We start from the raw sequence: 23,019 nt of genomic DNA, 5'->3' as shown, positions 1-23,019 counted from the left end.
TATATAGTTTGAATACATGAATTTTTCTTTCTAAGTATTCTTTATATTTTTAAAAAGTATAAAAAATAAATGGTTTTAATTTACTCATTAAATACAAGGGCCCTGTGTTGATTGGTTCCGTAATAATGTAAGTGCACCATATATGTCTTAAATGGCATGTTGTTGAAGCTTTTGGAATTGATATTTACACCTGGAATTTGTTTCTAGCTCTGAAATTGTCACTACAGGATCAAGTTCATTTTTATTATGTGTTATACATCTCAGTTTAAGATAGAATATATATATGAAATAATATAAAAAGCTGTAGGAATCTATAACGTTTCATGGCATATTTGTGAGTGGATCTTTAAGAAATAGTCTTCAAGTTCTGATGTCTTTTATGCGACGTGTCAGTGAACCAGGCTTCTGTGAATGAAGCTTTGTGTATGTTTATCCTTGCCATGTTCTGTGCAAGTTATATACACTTTTATTTTTGTATGCTTGTTTAAAAAATTATTTTCTGCAAATTATTCATATTATCTAATACATAAAAATAGAGAAACCATCTTATTTCATTGTACATTTTGCCAGGATGATTTTAGTTAATTTCTTGTCAAGGTATGTTTTAATTTAGGTAATGTAAATTCATATAAAATATGATACATTGCTTAGATTTACAAGTGTGACTTTTTTTTTCTCTTTATGTACTAAACAGTTGTTAAACAACTTCACATAGTGATTTTCTTTTAATAATTTCTGACCTTTTTAGTGTTATAAACAATAATAACTTGCTCAGTGGTTATTTAATCTATAATCTTTCTTTTTTTATGCCTGTGGTTAAAATATTTACATTTTTATGCCTGTGGTTAGAATATTTTAAACAGAATAACTATGGAGCCAACAGTTTAGCAAACTGAGCAAACTGGGTTGTGAGAAATAAATGGTGTGGTATCTAATATGAATATATCATTTTATGACAAAAAATGTTTATGGGAGCTCTGTCATTGAGAATTCACTATATTTGTTTATTTGTTGCACCAGTTATGTATTGAGAGGTCCTCTTGTATTTTGGACCCTTCTCCAGAGCTGAGATACAACAGTGGGGGAAAAAATCCCTGCTATAAATTACAGTAGTCGTGGATGTCCCTCTGAATTGATGGCTCTCAGGCTAAGTGTGCACTGGAATCACCTGGAGGTTCAGTAAAGCAGACTTCTGGGCCCTACTCCAGAGTTTCTGATTCAGCAGGTCTCAGGTGGGGCTAAACAGCAGGCATTTGTAACAAGTTCCCAGGTGATACCCATATGTTGGGTCTGGGGACCCCACTTTAAAACCTCTTTTCCAAAGTGTTCCTCTGAAGAGGCACAGTAACTCTTTCGGTTGGTTGTTTTTGGTGGTGGTGGCATAGAGGATTGTCCTGGTACATTGTATGTTGAGTAGACCCTTAGCCAATCGTTAAGAGAAACCAAAACACTCTTCAAGCTTTCCCAGGTTCTGCCAACTGGCAAGAACTGCAAAAAGTCTGTTTTTGTTATCAGGCTATGGCTTGGCTATTGAGTGCTGAGTCCTAAACATAATGCTCTTTTTGAAGTAGGATTTTATTATGTGTGTGTTCATAAACCTGGTTAGTTCAAGTGAAGGGGGCATATAGAGAAATACACACTTTGAAATGTAAAGTTTTTTCACTTAACTGATTCTCAGCTATCCTTACCAGTATGAGGTTGAAACAGTGTAATAATTTGTTTTTGTGTCAGTGTATTTGAATGTGCTTGTGCCAGATGACCTGTGAAGGTGCTAGAAAACTGCTGATCTTTACTTCCCATCCTGGTGAATATGAATAGAATGATACTATTTTGATGAAATAATGGGTTTTGTAAGTGAGCTCATCTTTTGCTTTTCCAGATTGAGGATAAAGTTTTGATAAATTATTTTTTCTAAGACCATGTGTATATTTACTAAATGTAATTTATTTTGCTTTGCAGCTTCAATTTTTATTACGCACTTTAGTGATACCCATCTGGCAGTTTAGTAAATGAGAATTGTTAAGTAATTTTAGGTGGAGTTATAACCTGCTTTGTGAGACCTTACAGTGATATATATGTATGCTACATATATTGATCTATATGTATGCTACATATATATGTGATTTAAAAGTCTATTTAAAATTATATAGTATGTTGAAATAATCAAACTGGTTCATATGAGAGCACATAGTTAATATACTGACAGTAATTTCTTCCAAACAATTGTGACTATGTTAGTGCAAAGAAATAATCGCCTAGGTTGCAGCCTTCTAAATATCTTGGAATATAGTTTCTAGAACATTGTGGTATATGTTAGTTAAGAATATCTGTGCAAAGCAAACAAGTGTGGAGACTTGTTTCTCCTTGTAATCCAGCTGTCTCCTAGGTGCCTCTCTGTCCTGCTTCCCACCAGACTAATAACCCTGACACCAGAAATCCACTTCGACCAAGCTTTTTTTTCTTTTATGAGCCAGAAATGGGTGTGGGTCCAGGAATGAGTGTTAACTGTGGTCTAGGAAGTCGTCATACCCACAGACCCCATTAAGGAGTCAGATTCCTTGCTCCTTTGGAGTCCAGGACTTAAGAGGCTCAACTTCTATCCTAGGGTGGCTTGTTAACCTGTTTTTCAAACAAATTCTCATGCACGTCAATGAGAGGAAGGCTTTGTTTCACCCATCCTTTAAAGCAAATTTATATAGATTTCTAAATATATTTGTTTTTCCTGTTTAAATGTTTATTGCTAGTTTTCTTCAGCCAAGAATTGAAGTCCTGTGGCTGGCAGTCCTTGAAAGTGAAAGTGAAGTTGCTCAGTCCTGTCTTGAGTCTTTACGACCCCATGGATCAGGCAAGAATACTGGAGTGGGTTGCCATTTCCTTCTGCAGGAAATCTTCCTGATCCAGGGATTGAACCCAGGTCTCCCACCCTGTAGGCAGACGTTTTACCATCTGAGCCACCAGGGAAGTCCTTGGACATCTACAAAAGTCAGCGCTTAACTATTTTTAGGCATATGAATGCAGAAAAATGATAAATTTTGAAGAAGGAAACTGTCTTGGGTTTCTGTTTATAGTTTTTATATTACTGTAGTTTTTGGATTCAGACTTGCCCTTTGCTTCTTACAGCCCTCCACCATTATCTTTCCAGGAAGCCATCAAAGTTTTATGATGTGTTGTTGTTATTTAGATTTATGCATAATGATTTATTAGGAAAATTTAAGAGACCTTGTTTTTTTGCTTGTTAGCTGTATATTATGCTTAATGGGCCTTTATCTTGAGCCATTAAATCTTGTATATTATATGTAGGAGGAAGATCAGAAGTTCTTGGAAAATGACATGTTCCAAATTTGGGGGCTGTGAAGTACAATATAGAAAATACCTATTCAGATTCTTAATTTCTGCTTTGCAATGTAATGTGTTTATATTTCAGGAAGACTAAATTTAATATATATCCTAGTGTTTGTGCTTCAAGTGTTAGAGATAAGGTAAGCCAAGTTATTCAAATTATGATCTTTTAGACAATGACTGGATGATTTCTCTGGGTTAAAAATACAGATCTGATAATTTGAATTATCTTGTAATTAGTTGAACAATATGGAAGAACACTGCCTGACACAACATGTCCAGTCATTCTTTTTTTTTTAGGTCATATCCATATAATACATATACTAAATAATTTAGCAACATGTAAACAAGACTGATTTCAGCAGTTGGATATTGGCAGTAGTGTCCCGCAGCCTGGGTACTGCAGAGACAGCTGTGCCAAAGGCAGTCCTGCCCTCGGCTCTCTGGCATTTGCATTCTAGGTCTGAAGACACTCAGTGACAGATAGTTGAGATGACTAGAGAAAATGATAGCTGTTTTATTAAAGGAGACTGGAAAATGACCATCTCAGGAGATAAAGGGACAGAACCCTCTTAAATGTAGTCTGTACTGATAAAACAGAGTTGTGGTCGAGTGAGTGGTACAGTCAGTCCGCTGTGGTAGCTGCACTGTTCCATGTGGCGTCCACAGGTTGCTGTTGAGTCTTTGGAACAGGACTGGTGAGTCTGGGACTGGGTTTTAATTGCATTATAATTAACTTAAATTCGGTTATCAATGCAGTAGTAAGCATATTTGGAGTAATTTGGATATGTGAATTTACTTTTGCATCTTAAGTTTAATGAAACATATATAAGTATTGAAGAAAATTTGCCATTTGAAGTAGATGTGTAAAATAGTCACAAAATTGCAGAGACAGTAGAAAGAAAGAATAAACTATCTCAACTTTTCATATGACTACTTGTTGGATTGGTAATATTTTGGATATATTCAGTTAAATAAAGTTTACTATGAAGCTAATTTCATCTGCTTTTTTTCCCCCTTCAATGTTGCTTTTATGAAATTTAGAATTTCTTTTGTTGTTTGCATTATTTTTCTTCTGGGAAATGCTGGTCTAGGATAGTAACTGTCAAATTCTGTTATTTTCCTTACATGATTGTAGTCCTCGAATCCTGTTACATGGCCTGTAGTTATGAATCTGTTTATTTTTATCTTTTGAAAAGAATAACTTGAGGTTGAGGGTTTGCTGAGTGTATGCTCACCATGAGGTGTCAGGGTGGGACAGCGTTCCTGTATGATCAGTTGGTGTTTGTGCAGGAGTGGCCAGCGCGGCTGAACTCCCAGTTCTTAGGAAGTAGCGACACACGATTTACTCCCTTTACTTTTGTATGTTATCTATCTGACACTTTCTTTATAAAATATTTACTCTTAACTCCTGAAGACACTTTGTCATGTAAGATTTCTCCTAAAACTTTGTGAAATTTTCATTTATTTACTCCATTTAATCTAGGATGTCATTTCTGAGAAAGTTAAGGACCTTATCTGTCAATTAGTCATATATTTTCAGTTCCTAGCAAGTCCTTACTAAATGTTTAGTGGATGAATGACACCAACTATAAGACAGACTCTGTATTCACTAATGAGAATACAGAAATGAACAAAATATGGCACCTTCTTGGGATTAAGCAAACTGTTAGGCCAGTTGATACTAATGAAACAATTAGGAAGTGCTCTGGAAACCCAGAAGCGAATATCCACTCATGTTGGGAAGATTTCACTAAGATGATCATTTTTGAGCAGGACTTAAAGGTGAGTAAGTAAGTGCCCAGGGTAGACTTTTAGGTGGGAGTTGGAGAGAGGACTCTGGGGCAATGAGTAGTTAACAAGAAGCTATCCAGGGCCAGGAGTCAGGGTGGAGAAGTGAAGATTGCTAAGTTTTGAGTTTGAGGTGAGGAGGGGTCAGGACAGTAGTGGCTAGGTCATAAATGGAAAGCCAGGTGACCACATAGACCATTGATTCCCTACCCCCACTTCCCAGCTACACATGCTCCTTGACAGGATCTTTAGTATTTATGAGGGTTGTTCAGATTACAGCTAAGTATTTTACACATAGAGTGCAGTTTGAGACCACAGTTGGCCCTTGTGTCCCTGGATTCTGTATCCACATGTTCAACTAACAGTTGACTGAAAAGTGTGGGGGTGGGAGGGGTAGGGAATTCCAGAAAGTTCCAAAAATTGAAACTTGAATTTGTCATAGACAACTATTTACATAACATTTACATTATATTTGGTATTGTAAGTGATCTAAAGATACTTACCATATAGGAGGATAAACATGATTTATATTCAAATGCTTTGCCATATTATAGTGGATTTTGGTGTTTTGAGGGGGTTCTGGAACCAGCCCCCTGCGCATGCCCAGGGCTGACTGCAGTGATCTGATGGGAGCAGGAGGTTAGGGTGCTGGTGACCTTGCGGTGTCTGGTCTGAGTGCTGGGCCAGTGGTGATAACGTTTGCTGAGACACGGAAGGTAAGTGCTCAGGACTGGGCATGGGGTGTAGCTGATTGAGGGAGAGAATGGCTGTCCACTGGGTTTTGTAATATTGTGGATTTGAGTTCCTACAGTGGTTTTTGGGGTTTTAAAGACTGTATAAAGCTTCTCTGTCTGGTGAACAGTGACCTAGAAAGGCCTTGTCATTTACAGGCTGGTCCTGCTTTTACTGTCCCTCTTGCAGTTATTCTCCATATAATATCCTGTGCTTCCTTCTAAAAGGCTCCTACCCTGTGCCAGATGCAGTAGTTCTGTCTGAACAGAGCCCCTGCTGTCTTGTTGGCCATGGGCATTATTTGACCTGCTCTCGTGTTTCCGTCCCACCATCCTTCTGCCCTTGCTCACTGAGCCCTGAGATAGCACCTGTTTCCCTGGGTCTCTGAGGAGGACCCTTTCCCCACAGAACTAGACCACTTCTCCTCATTACTGTCACCTCGTCAGTGTGTGATGCTTGTTTGTCTGTTGTACCTGCCTTTTACTTATCTTTTATCAATGTTCCCAGTATCATGGCACAGTTGGCACTTCTATTTCTTGAACTGGTCTGAGGAGATATCCAGGAGGAAATGGCATAGACTTGAGAGTTTGCAGCTCATGTGTGTGGATGAGCCTCCCAGGTTGCTTATTCATTCAGTAGATAGTTTTTAAGCAGCTTTTGTCTTAGCCTGTGTGTAAATAATGAAGAAAACAGACTTGGTCTCTCCCTGCTGTGAGCTTGGAGTCTGGTGAATGGTGAGGGAAACGGGGTGAGAACTGGCAAGTTCTTAGCTGTCATCACAGTGGGGAGTTAGAGCAAGAAGAGCAGGCAGAACATTGAGCAAAGCTGCATGTGTAATAGAATTTGGGAGACTATATGCCCTTACATACATCTATAGAAATATGTCTAAAAAGAAAGAGTGAGGAGCTAGGAAAGAAGGGAGAATGTAAAGGGAGTGATTTGGGACGGACAGGAGAGCCTGGGGAGGCGAGGTTGCTGGTACCAGTTCTAACTTAAAAAGGCTCTCACTGCAGTTTTGTGAGTGGCTGAGCTCCGTGCAGTGGAGGTTGGTGCCGGAGGAGCCCCAGGCATTCATGAGAAAGGGCAGCAGGTTGCCATTGTCCTCTCCAGGAGAGCCTGGTGTTCTCTAATTGAGTGTCAACCAAAGGCTGCTGGTTTTTGAAGGTTCCGTTCTTTTTTTCCTGGCATTGGTATGGCCTGGAGAGAAGGGGACAAGTGGACCAGAACAGCTCGTCAGGAAGCGTGATCGTCATTGTGTGCTCCAGCGGACACGGATGGTGATGGTGATAATTCCTCCAGTGACTGCACTGTCAGGTGGCTCCGTGGTTATGGTTTCCAGGAGAAATAGTTCCGTAATGCTCTGTTTTGAAGGGAATAATTGTTCCTCTCAGGCTTTGTTTAGTAAGTTAGGTATTGTATCAAAAAAGATTGAGATATTAGTTTGTACAAATATTGGGAGGAGAAAAAGCATGTAATACGTAATTTGAAGAATTTTCTCTCTTTTGGTCTTTTGTGTTGTTAATTCCTATTATTCAAGGGTGAATCATTATTCCATACCCTGATTAAGGCTACTGGCTCCCTTTCACTGCACCCTGTTTTCCCTTGTTTGCTTCTGTTATTGTGGTCTTTTGGTTAACATTTATTACTGTTCAGTTGGATGGATTCTGGGGATTTTTAAAATTACTTATAGTCATTGTTTGCTTTTCTGGGTTGCCTTTGAGATGGTGTTTTGAAATGTTTATATAGTAAACTTAACTGTATAGTGATAAGACTTAGTCCCTGCATTTTGGCTTCTGTAAGTCTTGTGACTAGGTGCTTTATGGTGAAGACAGATTTAACGTGGGCAGAGTATGAAGAGCGGATGGGGTGCCACCACCTGGGAACCTGCAAGCAGCAGTTTTCCGTTTTGAGATTTCTTTGCTCCTGACGTCAGAGCTGCTGAAAAGTTGGGAGATAAATGCAGTTGGAGAGGATCAAAAATTTTTTCTAGTTTACAATATAGTGCCATTTCAGGTAAAAATCAGCATGTTACAGTTGTGCGTATATTGTCCTAACTTCTAATGAAGGTCAAATAAATATAATCAAGTTGAGTTAGAGGTTTAATTTTTTTATATATATAGCAAATATGTAGTATTTGAAATACAAATATGTTTTAATACATTTATTTGAATTAAGGTTCAATTTCTTGCCTTTATACTTACTAGTGTAGAAAGAGAATTGTTTTTTAAGACCAATTAATTAGGTGTTCGGACTATCTGTTTTTCATAAAATGTTCCCAGTGCCCTTTATCTTGAACATTGCCTCAGTTTCCCTTGCTCCTCATCGCCGTCTTTACGTGGCGCCCTCTGGAGGCCGGCCTTGTCTGCGCCCACCCGAGCTGTCAGAACAGCCGCGGCAGCCCTGGGCCCCTTGGCGCTCCAGGGCTCTGCTGCATCCATGTGTTCCTCTTGGCATGTGCTCGGCAAGATCAGCATTAAGTGAACCCTGGACAGTTCATCGTGACCGTTAACGACAATTCTCTTCCAGTTTGTCCTTTACTAGTTCTTTTCTTTTGGACAGTGTGTGAGCGCACATACACTCAGCATGGGTGCTAGTGCCACAGTGAATTTTGCAATGAATTTTATCACATCATGATGTAGGTATTAAAAATACTAATTTAATGTAGACATTTTATTGCTGTCATGATACTTGGATATATGCTACTACTACATTTTTCAATAAAATAAATGATTTTTTAAAAACCGTATAGGGCTCACAAATGAATTGTAAGGGATCACATTATTGTTAGATGTGGATAAAGCCTAGGTATTCACTAGAAGTGGCTGGTGATTCTGAATCATTGGCTCCAAAGAAGGTCTATTAGCTCCATACGAAAAGGGTTTGCTTCATTTAAGGTCAAGGAGCCAGTGTTGGGTGGACACAAGGTGTTCATGTTTTTGAGCAACTTCAGCTCTTGCGGTTCGAGTGCAGCACAGGAACTAGAGTGCAGTGCAGGGACGGCTGGTGAACACCAGCAGGGTTGAGATTGGTCATATCTGCATGAATTGGGAAGCAGAAGGGAGAATTCAAGAGAGTGTGTGTGAATACACAATAAGTCTTGGAGTTTTGTTATCAGGAAAGAGTGTACCTTGTGCTGGGCTTATTAGAGTGTGTGCTCATGAAATAATCACCTGCTGTGGGCACAGTTCAGTGGCAGTGCTGGGGACACTTGGCAACTTGGTATAGTACACATGAAACCTGTTCAGAATTGTTACAGGGAGTTTGGAGAAGAGAAATGGATAAGATAAACTAGTTGGGAAAGATATGCATACTATGAATGAGAAGGGAATGTTTTTGTTCAGGGCAGGAGGGTTAGAGGACCCTTCAGAACATAACGGGAGAGTTACTTCATGAGTGTGTCCAAGGTTTGGGGAGGTAGAGATGTCCCAGTATTGTCTCCAGGGTGAGTTGCATCTTGTTTCAGGAGCAGGTGGTATCAAAGAGGACTCTGTATGAACAAAGCTGTGTGAAGTGAGAAGTTAGCCAAAGTGAGAATGGAAAACTAGTCAGCTCTTACAATCCATGATAACCACAAGAAGTGTATTGGCAAGAGAGTAAGTCCTGAGATTTGTATCTCATAAAGGTTATCTGGATTGTGGAAGGACAACTTTGGTTAAACTCAGACTGCAGGCCAGACAGCCTGTTGAGATCAGGAAAAGGATTGGAGAATAAAAGTAGGAATCAAACCAAGATATATCATTGAATTACAGAATGATCAGAAGGTGGTGGTTAATTGAATGTTGGGGGGGTTATGTGGAAGAAAGGCAAGATTGACTGGTTTTGAACCCCAAATCCGGTATACCATTTTGGTGCCACCAACTTACAGGAACAGAGCAGTGAGGTCAGGATGGAGCTCTTCAAGTTCTTGTGACATCTAGAAAGGGTGCTGAGTATGGAAAATCATTCAGCTTAGGAAATGATCTCGGCTTGAGAATTTTGAGAGTCATCAACAGTGAGCACCAATTGATAAAGTGTGAAGCAGATAGTTGACCAGTGCACATGTATATAGTTTAGGGGCTGATGTTTAGGGGCTGATACACCCTTCACACATCTCTGTGGATGTTTAGGTTGAATTTGAAGGCTTTGGTGAACTGAGTCTTCTACTGAAATACAGCTAAACCTTTAAGGCTCCATAGAATACTGCCATTGTATTCATTAGAAATGCACACTTGAATAACTTACTTAATTCATACTTGGTTAATGGCCAGCATTAGACAGTGTGGAAACCAGAGGTGGAATAAGCCCTGTTTAGTGCAGGCTGTGTACTGTAGCAGTTCTCAAGTCCTTGGAGACCTGGAAATTCTTTGTCACACCATTGTGTATTAGAAAGCATTAACATCTCATAAAAATCAAGAGGCCTTCAAATACTGTTGATGCATAAACTAATTCAGTATATTTTGAGTTTCTGAATAATATGCATCTAATACACAAACACGGAGATCCAGATTGGTGCACAGTGAAACTTTCTTGCTACTGTCTGCACTTCACCCAGTTTCTCTGTCCAGGAGCAGCCATGGTTACCATTTCTTGTGCATCCATCTGGAAGGTTTTGTGCATTCACAGGCATGTTTGTTTACATTCTAAATACATATGCAAGCAACTACACACTCCTATTAATCATCTCACAATATTCTATTTTCAATGTTCTAAATGATCCCTCACTCTTGTACTTATTGGTAGGTCATAGGTGTGTGTACCAGATCTTTTGGGGATAGTGTTTCATTGATTCTTTTTTTTTCCCTGTTATATGCTCTGTGGCATGTTGTTGGGTACACAGAATAGAGACTGTGTGTGACTATGTCTGTAGGACACAGAGTACTAGGCCATTGGGTATGTGTGGTTTTGGGGTCTTTTTTTTCTTTTGATTGTGCTGGGTCTTTGTTGCTACGTGGACTTTTTTCTCTAGTTGTGGTGCTTGGTCTCCTCATTGCGGTGGCTTTTCTTGTTGAAGAGTATGGGTTCTAGGGCATGGGCTTCAGTAGAGAACATAGGCTCAGTAGTTGTGGCACAGGGACTTAGTTGCTTTGTGGCATGTGGTATCTTCTGAGATCAGGGAATGAACCCATGTTTCCTGCATTGGCAGGCAGATTGTTTACCACTGAGCCACCAGGGAAGCCCAGGTATGTGTGTTTTTAATGTTTTTTTTCAGATGCTGCCTGTCCTTATTGTGGACAGTGGCAACTTAACGTTACCCCCAGCAGTCCTTAGCTGAGGGCATAAACTCAGTAAATGTCAAATGTTGATAGGAAATAATGGCATCTTTGCAGGTGATGGTAAAAGTCTTAGAAGAGAAATTATATGATTGAACTGGGGAGAGCTAATGGGTCAGTGTATTAACAGTGGTGTGCTTGACTTGAAGTTCACTTCTTAAATAGCATGAGTAGGAAGAACTGGGAATTCTTTATTCTAGAAGAATCCTCGCTCTCTTTGCTGTTGATATTAAAATTTCACTTTGAATTTAAAATCTGATATTACTTGGAAATACTGGAGGGGGAGATATACTTCATTTATAAACCAAAAAGGGTGGAGTCCCTAAGCTATATTTTAAGTTTTATGTAAAATTAATAAAATGTTCAGAAACACTATGTTCATTCCCAAAGGACTGCAGTTTGTTATTCAATGAATTATTATATAAATTGAACATTGTATAACAAAGTGAAATGACTTTTTTAATTAAAAATTTTCTGTCTCTTAAGGTAGTAATAATTACATGTATGTTGTATACTGAGTAGTTTGCTCTTTGAAAACATTGGAATGTCCTTGGTCACAGGTCACTTTCCCAGTATCCACTGTCATGATGAGTGTTCTCTCCATGGTGTTTGTTCCCTTATGCGTGGTGGTTATTAGTGCAGGTGAGCAGTGTTCTTGAACATGTGGTGTGGCCTTGCTGGTGCTGGGGCTGCAGCTGGGATCCACATCACTGGGGGCAGTGGGAGGGGGCGGGTTGTCCACTTAGCCAGGACAGCCCCGGAGGTTTTCCTGAAGATAGGTGGCGGCTCTTGAGCCTATATGAATGACAGGAGGAGGAGGCTTGGGAGGTTAGAGGTTGAAGGTGAGCCCTGTTCAAGCTGAGGGGTACCATTTACAGCAAGGAAGGGACTGTGGCTGGAATTGAGTGAACCGAGGGTTCTTACCCCTCTTTCCTCCCATTTTTGTCTGACTGAAGCCCTCAACTGTCCTAGTCAGTGAAATTTTAGCACCACAGATAGCTGTTTGTATATTGTATTTGTGCTTTATACATAAAATTTAAAATTTTTGCTGACCAACTAATTTTCTCCCTCTTGGGAGCAGTTCTGGCCCATTGAGAACACAAGTCTAGAGCCACGTATGTGGAGGCCATGAGACTTACTTGATGAAATGAGAAGCCAGAGAAAAGGCTTGGGCTGGGCTGGGCTGGGCAGTGATGCGACCTGGTTTGTGCTAACAAAGGTCCATCTAGTCAAAGCTATGGTTTTTCCAGTACTTATGTATGGATGTGAGAGTCAAACTGTAAAGAAAGCTGAGTGCTGAAGAATTGATGCTTTTGAACTGTGGTGTTGAATGAGGAATACTCTTGAGAGTCCCAAGCAAGGGGATCCAACCAGTCCATCCTAAAGGAGATCAGTCCTGAATATTCATTGGAAGGACTGATGCTGAAACTGAAACTCCAATACTTTGGCCACCTGATGGGAAGAACTGACTCACTGGAAAAGACCTTGATGCTGGGAAAGATTAAAGGTGAGAGGAGAAGGGCACAACAGGGGATGAGATGGTTGGATGGCATCACCGACTCGATGGACACGAGTTTGAGTAAGCTCCAGGAGTTGGTGATGGACAGATAAGCCTGGCATGCTGCCGTCCATGGGGTCGCAGAGAGTTGGACGTGTCTGAGCAACTGAACTGACCTGACCTGAAAGGCTTGTAGCAGCTGATGAAGGACTTGACTGAAGGAGAGCCCAGGATGCAAGCAACAGGCAGACCAGTGACAAAGAAAAGGGAAGGGGAGCTGGGCTTGGTCCACATAGGCTTTCGATGACTCGGATGCAGTGGGCTCAGCTTTGATGGTCATCAAAGGTGTCTACTGTTGAGGGGAGCTCATCTTTGGGCCTCAGTGAGGTTTAGCCAGGAAACGACAGAGAGTGTAGAGTCTGATTTTCATCCTTGAAGCCATTTAAATTTTCTATTTTTCAGTCACTTGGATGTAGCTAGATGATCCCACACACACAAATTGAGAATGTTCAAAACTCCAGATTTGTTTCAACTTTTTGTTTTGTCTCAGCAGGAACATGCCCCTATATCTTGTGCCTTTCGTTCCAGATTTTTTTCTGGGGCGGGAAAGGGGGGGATCTGTTTAAAAGCCTGCCTTCTCTTTTTTTGTTTTACTGCAGTAGCAGTGTGCATGCATTAGTATGTGTACAGTTTAAGTTGAATACTGTTTGGAGTAAAGTGGTTCTGGAGCAGTTTATTGAGGGACACTGGTATGATGAGTTGAGGCTCTAAAGGGGTTCTTGCTGCCCTGCCCACCTTGCTTTGTGAAATCAGTTAGCAGGCAGCTTTCCAGGATCTCACTGGAGTTCTTGGAAGTCACAGCGAGATATTTTTAATATGTCTTTGTAAGTCCTCATGGTGACCAAAAAGGGGAAATACGATAGCATATATAGTCTAAAAAGGTACTCAAGGGAGTGCCGAGGTGCCCACACATTTCTGTAGTTCCTGTGGTGCTTTGTGAAGGTTTGTGAGGTCGTTGGCCAAGTGGTGGGACATCAAGCAGCCCTCCTAGCACTTGCTGAGGTGAGCATGTTGCATGTTCAGATGTTGTGGAGACATAAAAAGTTTGAGAAGTGAGATTTATGATGGGTGATTTTATGGTTTTTTTTTTTTTTTTAATGCCTTGTTTTTATGTTTTCTAGTCATCTAGTTTGCAGAGTGTGAATTTCTCAAACTCCCCAACAATCAAAAAAATTTTGTGCTTTTAAAAAATGTGACACAGGATTTTTAAAAATCTCTCCCATTTTTAGACTTTTCAGCCCCCTTTTTTTTTCCTTCAGAAGAAATGGTTGGAATCTTGTGCAGTGCTTATGAACAGAGCATGAAGACATTTAACCACCTCAGTGTATTGAGTTGGCCAAAAAGTTCATTTAGATTTTTTTCTGTAAGCTATTATGGAGAACCCAAACAGACGTTTTTTTGCCTGCTGAATTTTCAGGGAAATACTGTTTGGGACACACTAACTCAGCAGTTCCCGTGAGAGGGGCTTGGTAGGTGGCACCCAGAGTGAAAGAGCGTCTCTGAAATGGTGACCCTCCAGCCACCTCACTGAGGTCGCTCAGCACTTATTTCCACCTTGTATTTAAGTAGATGATCAACTCACAACAGTGCACATTAAACTTGTTTCATGTTTTGGGGTTGCAAGAGAGTCGGACACAACTGAGCAACTAAAGAATGACGTCTCCTAAGTACAGCATTGTGATATTATTCACTGCATATGAATGCATAATGGGTTCTGCAAGAAATGCATTTCCTAGTTTGTTCATTTACATGGTATCTTCAATGTTAGATGCTGTGTTTAAATGGTTTGAAGTATATGTTGAAAAAACTGTTGACTGTCATTTGATAGTTCATTCTATTTCCTTTTCATTATATGTGAACATGGTTAATTTGTGAAGTAACTACTGTGGGATTCTTTGTGACAGTAATGTATTTGGAATATTGAATTTTTAAAGAAAACAGTGGAGGCTGAACAAGTAATGTCATCTTGAGCAAAAAACACAATTTATTGTTGCTGTAGCTGAACTTGCTTTTAAAACTTAACCTGAGTATACGACCACAGAGGCCGGTTTTCTTTGGCTTTTTTGGGGAGGAAGCTTGAGAAATACTATCGCAACCCGATAATGCTGCTGGGCTTTTTCCCTTTAAAATTTCATTTTTTTGCTGTGCTGAGTCTTCCTTGCTGCGTGTGTTTTTTTTAGTTCCAAAGAGCAGGGGCTGTCCTCCAGGTGGAGTGCATGGGCTTCTCTGTGGAGCACAGGCTCTGGCGTGTGTAGGCTACAGTAGTTGCAGCTTGTGAGCTCAGGCGTGTGGTACAGGGGCTTAGCTGCCCTGAGGCATGTGGGTTTTCCCAGACTAGGGGTTGAACCCGTGTCCTCTACATTGGCTGGCAGATTCTTAACTACAGGACCATCAGTAAAGTCCCTGGATTTTTTTTTTTTTTTTTTTCACTTTTGTTTTGAAGAGTTTTGGTTTCTTTGTTTTGGGTTTTTTTTTTTTTTAACTTAAAATGCCTTTGTAGGAATTTGGGGACATAAAATTAAGTTTGACAATTTTCAGTGGTGTTTTTCAATTCCAAGGTCTTTTTTTCTCTCATGACAATCGCTTTTGCACATATGGCAGACACATACAAATCTGGGCTCTTCATAAAACTGCTATGAATGTTCTTCTGCAAATTAGTTACACATTTCATTTTTCATGGGGAAGATACCTAAGGGTGGAGTTGCTGAGTGTTGCATATGAAACAGCCAAGCAGTTTTCCAGAGTTGCTTGGCCTTGTAACCTGAGCAGTGATGATGCCTGCAGCTCTGTATCCATGCCAGCATCAGTCCTGTCGGTATTCACTGTTGAGATGCAGGCACATTATGTTTCCCTAGTAACTTCTCATGTTGATTACCTTTTCAGATAGTTTTGGCCATTAAGGTACCTTTTTAGTGAAGCACATTTGCCTTTCTTTTACCATACTCTTAACTGCTGTTTAAAACTAGGTTGTGTAAGTTTCATTATTAGTTGATATAAAACTCACTGATCTGTGTATATAACCTATGAGACAATATATATTTTAAGTACAGATAGCTTTTAGAATTCTGAAAAGCCAGATGATGTTGGGAATCCAAAATTGAATGTTTTTATTACATATTTTTGTATAATACCAGCTGAAAGATTAAACTTACAGTTGAAAAAAATCTTACGGTGTGATATCTTCAGCATGATAACATGGGTGGAAGATCCATGAACCTGATAGAAAGTCAAAGCCTTAGGTTTTTTAAGTTTTATTGCAAATTTTCAATCCAGAAGTCATGAAAATTAGAGTCATGTTGAGAAAATGTCTACCTTCTGATGAATTCAGTCAATTGAAGGTGTATTTTCTTGTATCATGTGTTCATCAGTTTAAATTGTATTACATCAAAAAGCAGGAAGAACTTGTAAATATATATATCGTTATGTTTTTAACAGATTTACTGCTTTTACATTTTCTTGGAAAATAATGACTTCTGAATTTTTGGTATACTGTTCTTAATCACGAACTATTTCTCTATAATCTTTGAAGACATATTCTTTGTTGCTTAAAGAGAATGTATTAGGTAACAGAATGAGATTATTTCAGTAAAGAGTACAGTACATATTTTGCCTGTTGTAAATTGCGTGGTAATAGCCTTTGGTTTATTGTTTTAGCAGCCATTATTGTGGTGTCTTTGCCATCAAGGCAGAGGATCATGTTTGGTTCTGCATAAGATCACAGAGGGGGACAATCATGAGGATGTCCCCTTTTCCGTAACTACAAACTTCAGAATTTCTCAGAAGGCGTTTGCGAGCTTGCTAATAAAGAATGTGATTCCTTTATGGTTCAATACCACAGGAGTCTGCTCCAGAGGAGAACATTACCTTTGGGGGTGATTTCTGGCAAGGTATTATTTTTCACCATGAGCCGCCATTAAAATCCTGTTTCTTCAGTTTTTACAATTGATGTGTTGTAATTGGAAGAGCTTTGTAGAGTATTCCTCAACCTCCATACTTGTTGAATTATGTAGTATTTATCTTCCATAGTAATTTCTTGCAATGTACTATTATTTATATATAATTTATATAATAGACTATGTAATAATTGACTTGTATTAACTCAGCAGAAAATGAGAATGTGAGTACTCAATCTCATTGGTACATAGTTGACTGTTAAGAATATGCCTTCTGTATTTTTAATGTTGGTTTCTTTGAGAAAAGTCATCAGAAAAGTACATGTGGTATTGGCCATTCACATTTCTGACTATGTGAAAAAAATCTTATGGTGTGGTTGGAGTCTTTTTTGTTTTCACTGTTACCAGCCATTTCAGATGTACTGGCATGGAATGTAAAATCAAACGTTAATTCTCACACAGCTTTAGTTTTTTAAAGTAACTCTGCCTACGACTTTTAAAAAATATATTTATGGGTGCTTTGTGCTGGGTAGTGGGGGCTAGTCTTCGTTGCAGTACTCGGACTTCTCATCGTGGTGGCTTCTCTCTTGAAGCACGTGGGCTCAGTATTTGTGGTACAAGAGCTTAGGTGCTCTGTAGCATATGGAATATTCCCAGACCAGGGATCAAACCTGTGTGCCTTGCATTCGCAGGCAGATTCCTATCCACTGTGAAGACCTTACAAAGTTCTGACTGAGCCTTTTATCCTAAAATTAAAAACAGATCACATTTGTCACATAGTTTTGATATACTTACAGGTTCAGATTTTAGTTAAAGAACTTTTCCTAGGGAATTCTCTCGCAGTCCAGTGGTTAGGACTTGGCACTTTCACTGACGGTCCTGGGTTTGTTGTTTGGTTGGGGAACTAATTTCCCACAAGCTTTGTGGCACTGCGAAAAAACTTATTTAAATACAATTTTTGGTTGATCTTCACATTTTGAATATTCCTCAGGATCAGAACATATTAAAAGTGTATCAAACTTTCTACATCTCCTCAGATTCTTGACTCCAAATTATGAGCATCACTGAATGGATGTGGGTAGCAGGACACCTGTGTGTCTTACTGGTATCGATGGTGTGTAGGCTTTCTCTAGTTGTGGAGAGTGGGGGCTATTCTCTGGTCGCAGTGGCTTCTCTAGTTGCAGAGTCCCAGCTCTAAGGTGGGTGGGCTTCAGTAGTTGTGGCACACGCAGGCTTAGTTGCCTCAGGACATGTGGGACTTCCAGACCAGGAATCGAACCTGTGTCCTGGCAGTGGATTCTTAACCACTGTACCACCAAGGAATCCCAGAGACTACTTCTTTACACAAAACTCTAGTGATTGTTTTTTAATATTGAATTAAAGGATTAAGGTAAACCACCCTTTTTAAGACTGGCAACTAGCAGTTTCTAAATTCTGGAGAGTACCTTTTTAGTTTTCAGTGTCGTTAGTGCTTTGCAAAATTTGTGGGTTCACTGAAGATAATTAAAATCTTTAGTAGTCCCGGTGTCATTGTGTCTGTAAGAGTTAAGTAATCTGGGTGTCCATTTTGATTTATTTCCATTTTTCTTCTCATCCTTGATTTTACCAAAGGTAATGTATATAGGTAATAGTTATAAAACTAACGTAGAATGCTAGTTGCAGATGGAAATAATATAAAACATAATTTTTGTTGATATATGGCATGCTTTGCTTGAAAATATATTTAAGGTTTTTAAACTGGGACTATGGAGCCTGTTGGCTGTGAATCTGTTTCACACACAAGATTTTCACATAATTTTTGCATGCTTTTGGCAGGGAGGGTGATACTTCATCCAATTCTCAGGTAATTTGAGACCTAAACGGGTTTGAAAAGTACCAGTTGAGGATAGTTACTTTTGGTATATTTGGGTCACTAGTAGTAGTGAGCCTAAAACTAGTTATTTACTTCTCAATTATAACTGTGTACTACAGCACTAGCATTTCAGGGATGCTATTAAGACACATTTCATACGGATGAGGTAACAATAAACACAAACCTGTACCCCAGCAGAAAACCTGGAGTGCATGCTGTCTTGGTAGGTAAGAAGTCATCTGATGGAGCACAGCAGGTTTTGTGTGCCCTACCTTGGAACAAGCCAAATAACATTTTGTAGATAGAATAGGAATCGGGATCCTATGTAGGATTTTGTATTATAAGCGTCATGGGGCTGTGATGAGGGAACCAGCAGTCCAGACAAGAGGACCTATCTATGGAAGATGAAAACAGGACACTTTACCATCTAGGATTTAAGTGTTTTCTCTGCTGCTGAAACACAAAATTGAGCAGAATTTTAAGTCAGTTGATGTTCTTTGACGAAACAAAGAATCATGACTGAATGCACATAATCAGATGAGGTAGAGATTTAAACGGCGTCTTGGTGGAACTTAATTATTGTCATGGACTATGGGAAATGAGATAATACATATGGTTTTTAATTGATCATTTAAACTTGTTTTTAAATGGCTAAATCTGATTTTATTGTAATCCTAGGAGAAAAGGAAACATGGATGAAGCTACCTGAAATTTGGCTTCCTTTGTGAGCCCAAAGTTGAGAGCTGAGGAAAACTTGCCAGAGTTTCCTTTCAGGTCAGCCAGCACCTGCAGTTGCCACTCCTTTCATCTTCCTGATGCCAGGACTTGCTGAATGACTTGGTCCATGTGTTAGCATTAGTACAACAGTTTATGGGCGAGTTGAAACCTGTGCTTCTCTGTCTTTGTATGTGATTCAGAGGGTTGCTGCTCTTTTCTTTGTGGAAGATTTGAGGTTATTTTTAGCTCCAATTTTCCCCACTGGTAGTAATATATTGATTAGTCTTTAGGCAAGACTGGACAGGGAATAGAAATGCAATAAACAGGTCCTATTTATGCAGAAAAAAGTTCCTCCTGTTTTCTAGTCATTCTCAGCCTAAAATTTTAGTCTTGTGTCCCTTAGGAAAGCGTATAATCTTAAAAATGACTCAACATCGTAAAATCAGATTCAACCTGGGACACGAACCCCATTTTTTCCCTTGCTGCTTTCCACCTTTTAAAGAGGATTTTAGAAACAGATTTTCCAATATTTTTAAAAATTATACATAAAGTTCTTTGGAGTCGTTATGATCATTATGACAACCGTCATGAATGGTATATTGTCATCCTAATAGATCCCAAAAGTATTAAGGATATTTTTTCCCTCACCCACACCCCTAATCTGGTGATTTTAATCTGTTCTTGTTACAGTGGTTTTGGGGAGCAGGAACCTCAGCCTTTCCTGATTATCGCTTGTGAGATGAGACCGATGACATCAGACCACTGGCTTAATAGGGTCCCAGGGGATCTGCATCCACAGTGAGTGAGCAGCACTGACCGGGGCCACACTTTTGGGAAATGTCACCTTTTCAAAGCATCTGAGGTCTCATGGACACACAATATAACAGCTGTTTATCAGGCTGTTATCCAGCCCTGGAATTACATTGGGTTGTTGTTCTTAAAGCTCCAAGTCAGAATCACTATCACCTGGAAACTTCCTGAAAATGCCAATTCCCAGCTCTACACATTGTCTACTGAACAGGATCTTGGGGGGTGGTGGTGTGCGGTGGGATCCAACAGTTTTTTAAAAAAATTTTCAACACACCACATGGCTTATTGGGATTTCAGGTCACTGACCAGGGCATGGTAGTGAAGGCACTGATTCTTAAGCTCTAGACCAAGGAGCTCTACTCTGCCTGCCCTCTTTAAAAATTATGTTTTTACTTTTAAAAACTTTTTTTTTTACTGATTAATCAATTATAATTGCCCTTTGAAAATAGGTTTACAGAGAATTACTTTATACTCTGGGCATTTTGTTGGCATTAAATTTTCAAAGTGTTTTTGTACGTAGGTTCCTTACTTAAGTAAAAAAAAATACAGGTAAGAAAAAAACCTGTATGTACATAGGCCAACTGTGCTGTGATGCTGAAGATATGGTTTTATACAGCCAGTCTACTGCTTTTCATTCCAGTCTACTGCTTTTCATTCCAGACTTTATTTTCTGGTCAGTGAAAAGAAACTTCCTTCAAGGAAAACAGTAACTTTGACAGTTAAATAAAATGGAAGATGTATATTTAATTCTAGAAGAAGGAAGAAGTGTCTTATTTTTCTGTCAGAAATCGTACAACAGACTGCTGGGCCCCACTCTGTGACTTAGCCTTTAACAAGGTGGTGCTGCTCTGGGCTAGGGACCTGGTTTTCCAAACTCTTAAGCTACTTTTAATCTCTGTATAAGAGTTCACAACGAAATACTAGTTATAGAAAAGTTTGTATAGGTCAAATATATGACTTCAGGTGTTGAATTCTATCCCAGCAAATTATTTGTAATAAAAACCTTGTTTTTTCTTTAGAAAAATATATACTATTACTTACTATTTTTTAACAATGAATTTACTTTTTTTTCCCCCAGGTGAAATCATTCTGTGGGAGAAATTCATGACAAGGGAGAAATGAGCCAGAAGAATCTTGTTTTATTTTTCAATTTATTACCACTGGATTATAAACAACCTATGGATAGATGAGCAGTCATGACACTTTATCCAGGTTTGTTTTCCTCAATTGTATACCTTCCCCTGGCACACTGACTACAACTAGAAATTGTTGTAGATTTAAAAAAAAAATATACCCCAAGTAACCCACAATTTTGGGTTAGTGCCCAAGACAAAGGAACTACTTATAAGTTTTTCTTTGTTCAAGTGAAAAGAATCATGTTTTTACTGACATGTATCTTGGCCCAAGGGAAGGAAGTAGTGAGACATGAATCAAGACAGAGACTGTGGGAGAGCTTCTGCAAGTCAGCTTCTTCCACAAAATGATGGCAGACAGGAGGGTGGTTCTTGGGGAGCTCAGGGTGAGTGTGTCTTGACTAGATTGTGGACCTCACCATTGTTATTATTACCATTTTCCAGCCCAAGAGTAAAGCTCTTTTGTACCAGTTGGAAGAAGTCAGGCCTGGAAACGCCAGGTTTGCCTGGAAAAGAGCTTCATCGCCTGCAGGTTGGCAGAGGGAAGTGGTGTAGACGCCCTCAGTGTCCTGAGCTTACCTAGCAATGTTTTTCAGAATAACTTAAAAGGGTTTGTACTGTGAAACAGATTTTACTGCATTCATGAAATTTTCCTAAATTCTCAAAGACTTTATATATTTGGCCATGTGGGATCTTAATTCCCTGATTGGGAATTGAACCTCCACCCCCTGCATTGGAAGCATGGAGTCTTAACCACTGGACTGCCAGGCAAGTCTCAAAATTTTCTGAATTCTTATTTTGTAAATAATGTTTTGTTATTATTCCCTAACCCTAAAACACTCTAAAGTCTGTCAACTTTCTCTATGCTAAAGTCTTACTACTAAATAAACTAGCAAATTTTCATATGACTTAAATCTGGAAGTGTAACAGTTCCAAGATGAATTTTAAAAGTAGCACTTGAGCTTCAAATTTAAACTTCCTGACATTCCACTTAAGAAATTCTACAAATTTAAGGAGTTGAGAATGTCTAGCAAAGGCAGTAACTGCCCATCCAGCCATACTTCAGCATTTATTGGTAGGTATATTAGGTACTTTTCTTTGGTGCTGGTACCCTAAACAAGGATGTATAATGTGCTTTCTGTTGGAGTCACATTCATGAGAGTTGACCAGTTCTGCATTATGTCCTTACCTCAGTATATACACTGCTAAGTCACTTCAGTCGTGTCCGACTCTGTGTGACCCCAGAGACGGCAGCCCACCAGGCTCCCCCATCCCTGGGATTCTCCAGGCAAGAACACTGGAGTGGGTTGCCATTTCCTTCTCCCAGTATATACACTGGAAAGTAGTAATTGCTGAGGAGTCACGGTTTTTAGAGTTAAGAGAAAACTGAAGTAGAAAAATGTGTACTAATGGCTCTTCAGTGAGTCTGGATAATGAGCAAAGCAATCCCGTTGTAGTTGAGATCTCCTGTGGCCCTAAGCTTAGTTGTAGTTATGGGGCTTGAGATGGCTTTGGTTTATACTCAGTAGTAGTAGCAGCAAATCTGCAAACCTTTGATAAGGTACTGCTTGAGAATTGGGTTTTTTCAGAGCAATCATTATATACACATATGGAAGTATTAACTGATCTGATCTAATCAGCTGCCTTGTCAGTTGGCAGTTGAGAGGTTCAAGACCTCGTCATCCTTAAGCCACAAGGGTCAGAATTTCCCCACCCAAGAGCACATCTGCTTAGGTTCACCTACTACAGAGAGAAGTGAGTTTAGATGAAAACAACTATATTAACTTGCATGGCTCTACAAGTGGTTATATTCCCAGTGCTCTTGTAAAGGTGTGCTCTTATGATAACAGGAATGTTCTTTAAAAACTCACTTCTCTTACAATCCTGGACAAAGTGCACTGCTGCTGACACACATCTTGCAGCTGTGAAGTCAGATGCAGAGGAG

The 23,019-nt window shown here is 39.4% G+C and overlaps 1 protein-coding gene across 3 annotated transcripts in view; it reads left to right on the top strand.

Annotated features, from left to right (window-relative positions):
- The window catches only part of PSPC1 (paraspeckle component 1), a 92,823-nt gene that overhangs the window by 54,403 nt on the left and 15,401 nt on the right, over positions 1-23,019 (top strand). Inside the window, exons 7-10 of one of the 3 annotated variants that reach the window (XR_006544049.2) lie at positions 19,093-19,188; positions 19,822-19,929; positions 21,020-21,153; positions 21,519-21,982. The gene's annotated coding sequence lies outside the window, so the exon portion shown is untranslated. Of the gene's footprint in view, positions 1-19,092; positions 19,189-19,821; positions 19,930-21,019; positions 21,983-23,019 lie in introns of those variants that run through there. The other 2 variants (XR_006639894.1, XR_006544048.2) reach the window with 2 other exon arrangements.

The sequence above is a fragment of the Bubalus bubalis genome, chromosome 13, assembly GCF_019923935.1.
Source record: "Bubalus bubalis isolate 160015118507 breed Murrah chromosome 13, NDDB_SH_1, whole genome shotgun sequence".
NCBI lineage: Eukaryota > Metazoa > Chordata > Mammalia > Artiodactyla > Bovidae > Bubalus > Bubalus bubalis.
This window is presented reverse-complemented; position numbering and strand designations above follow the sequence as displayed.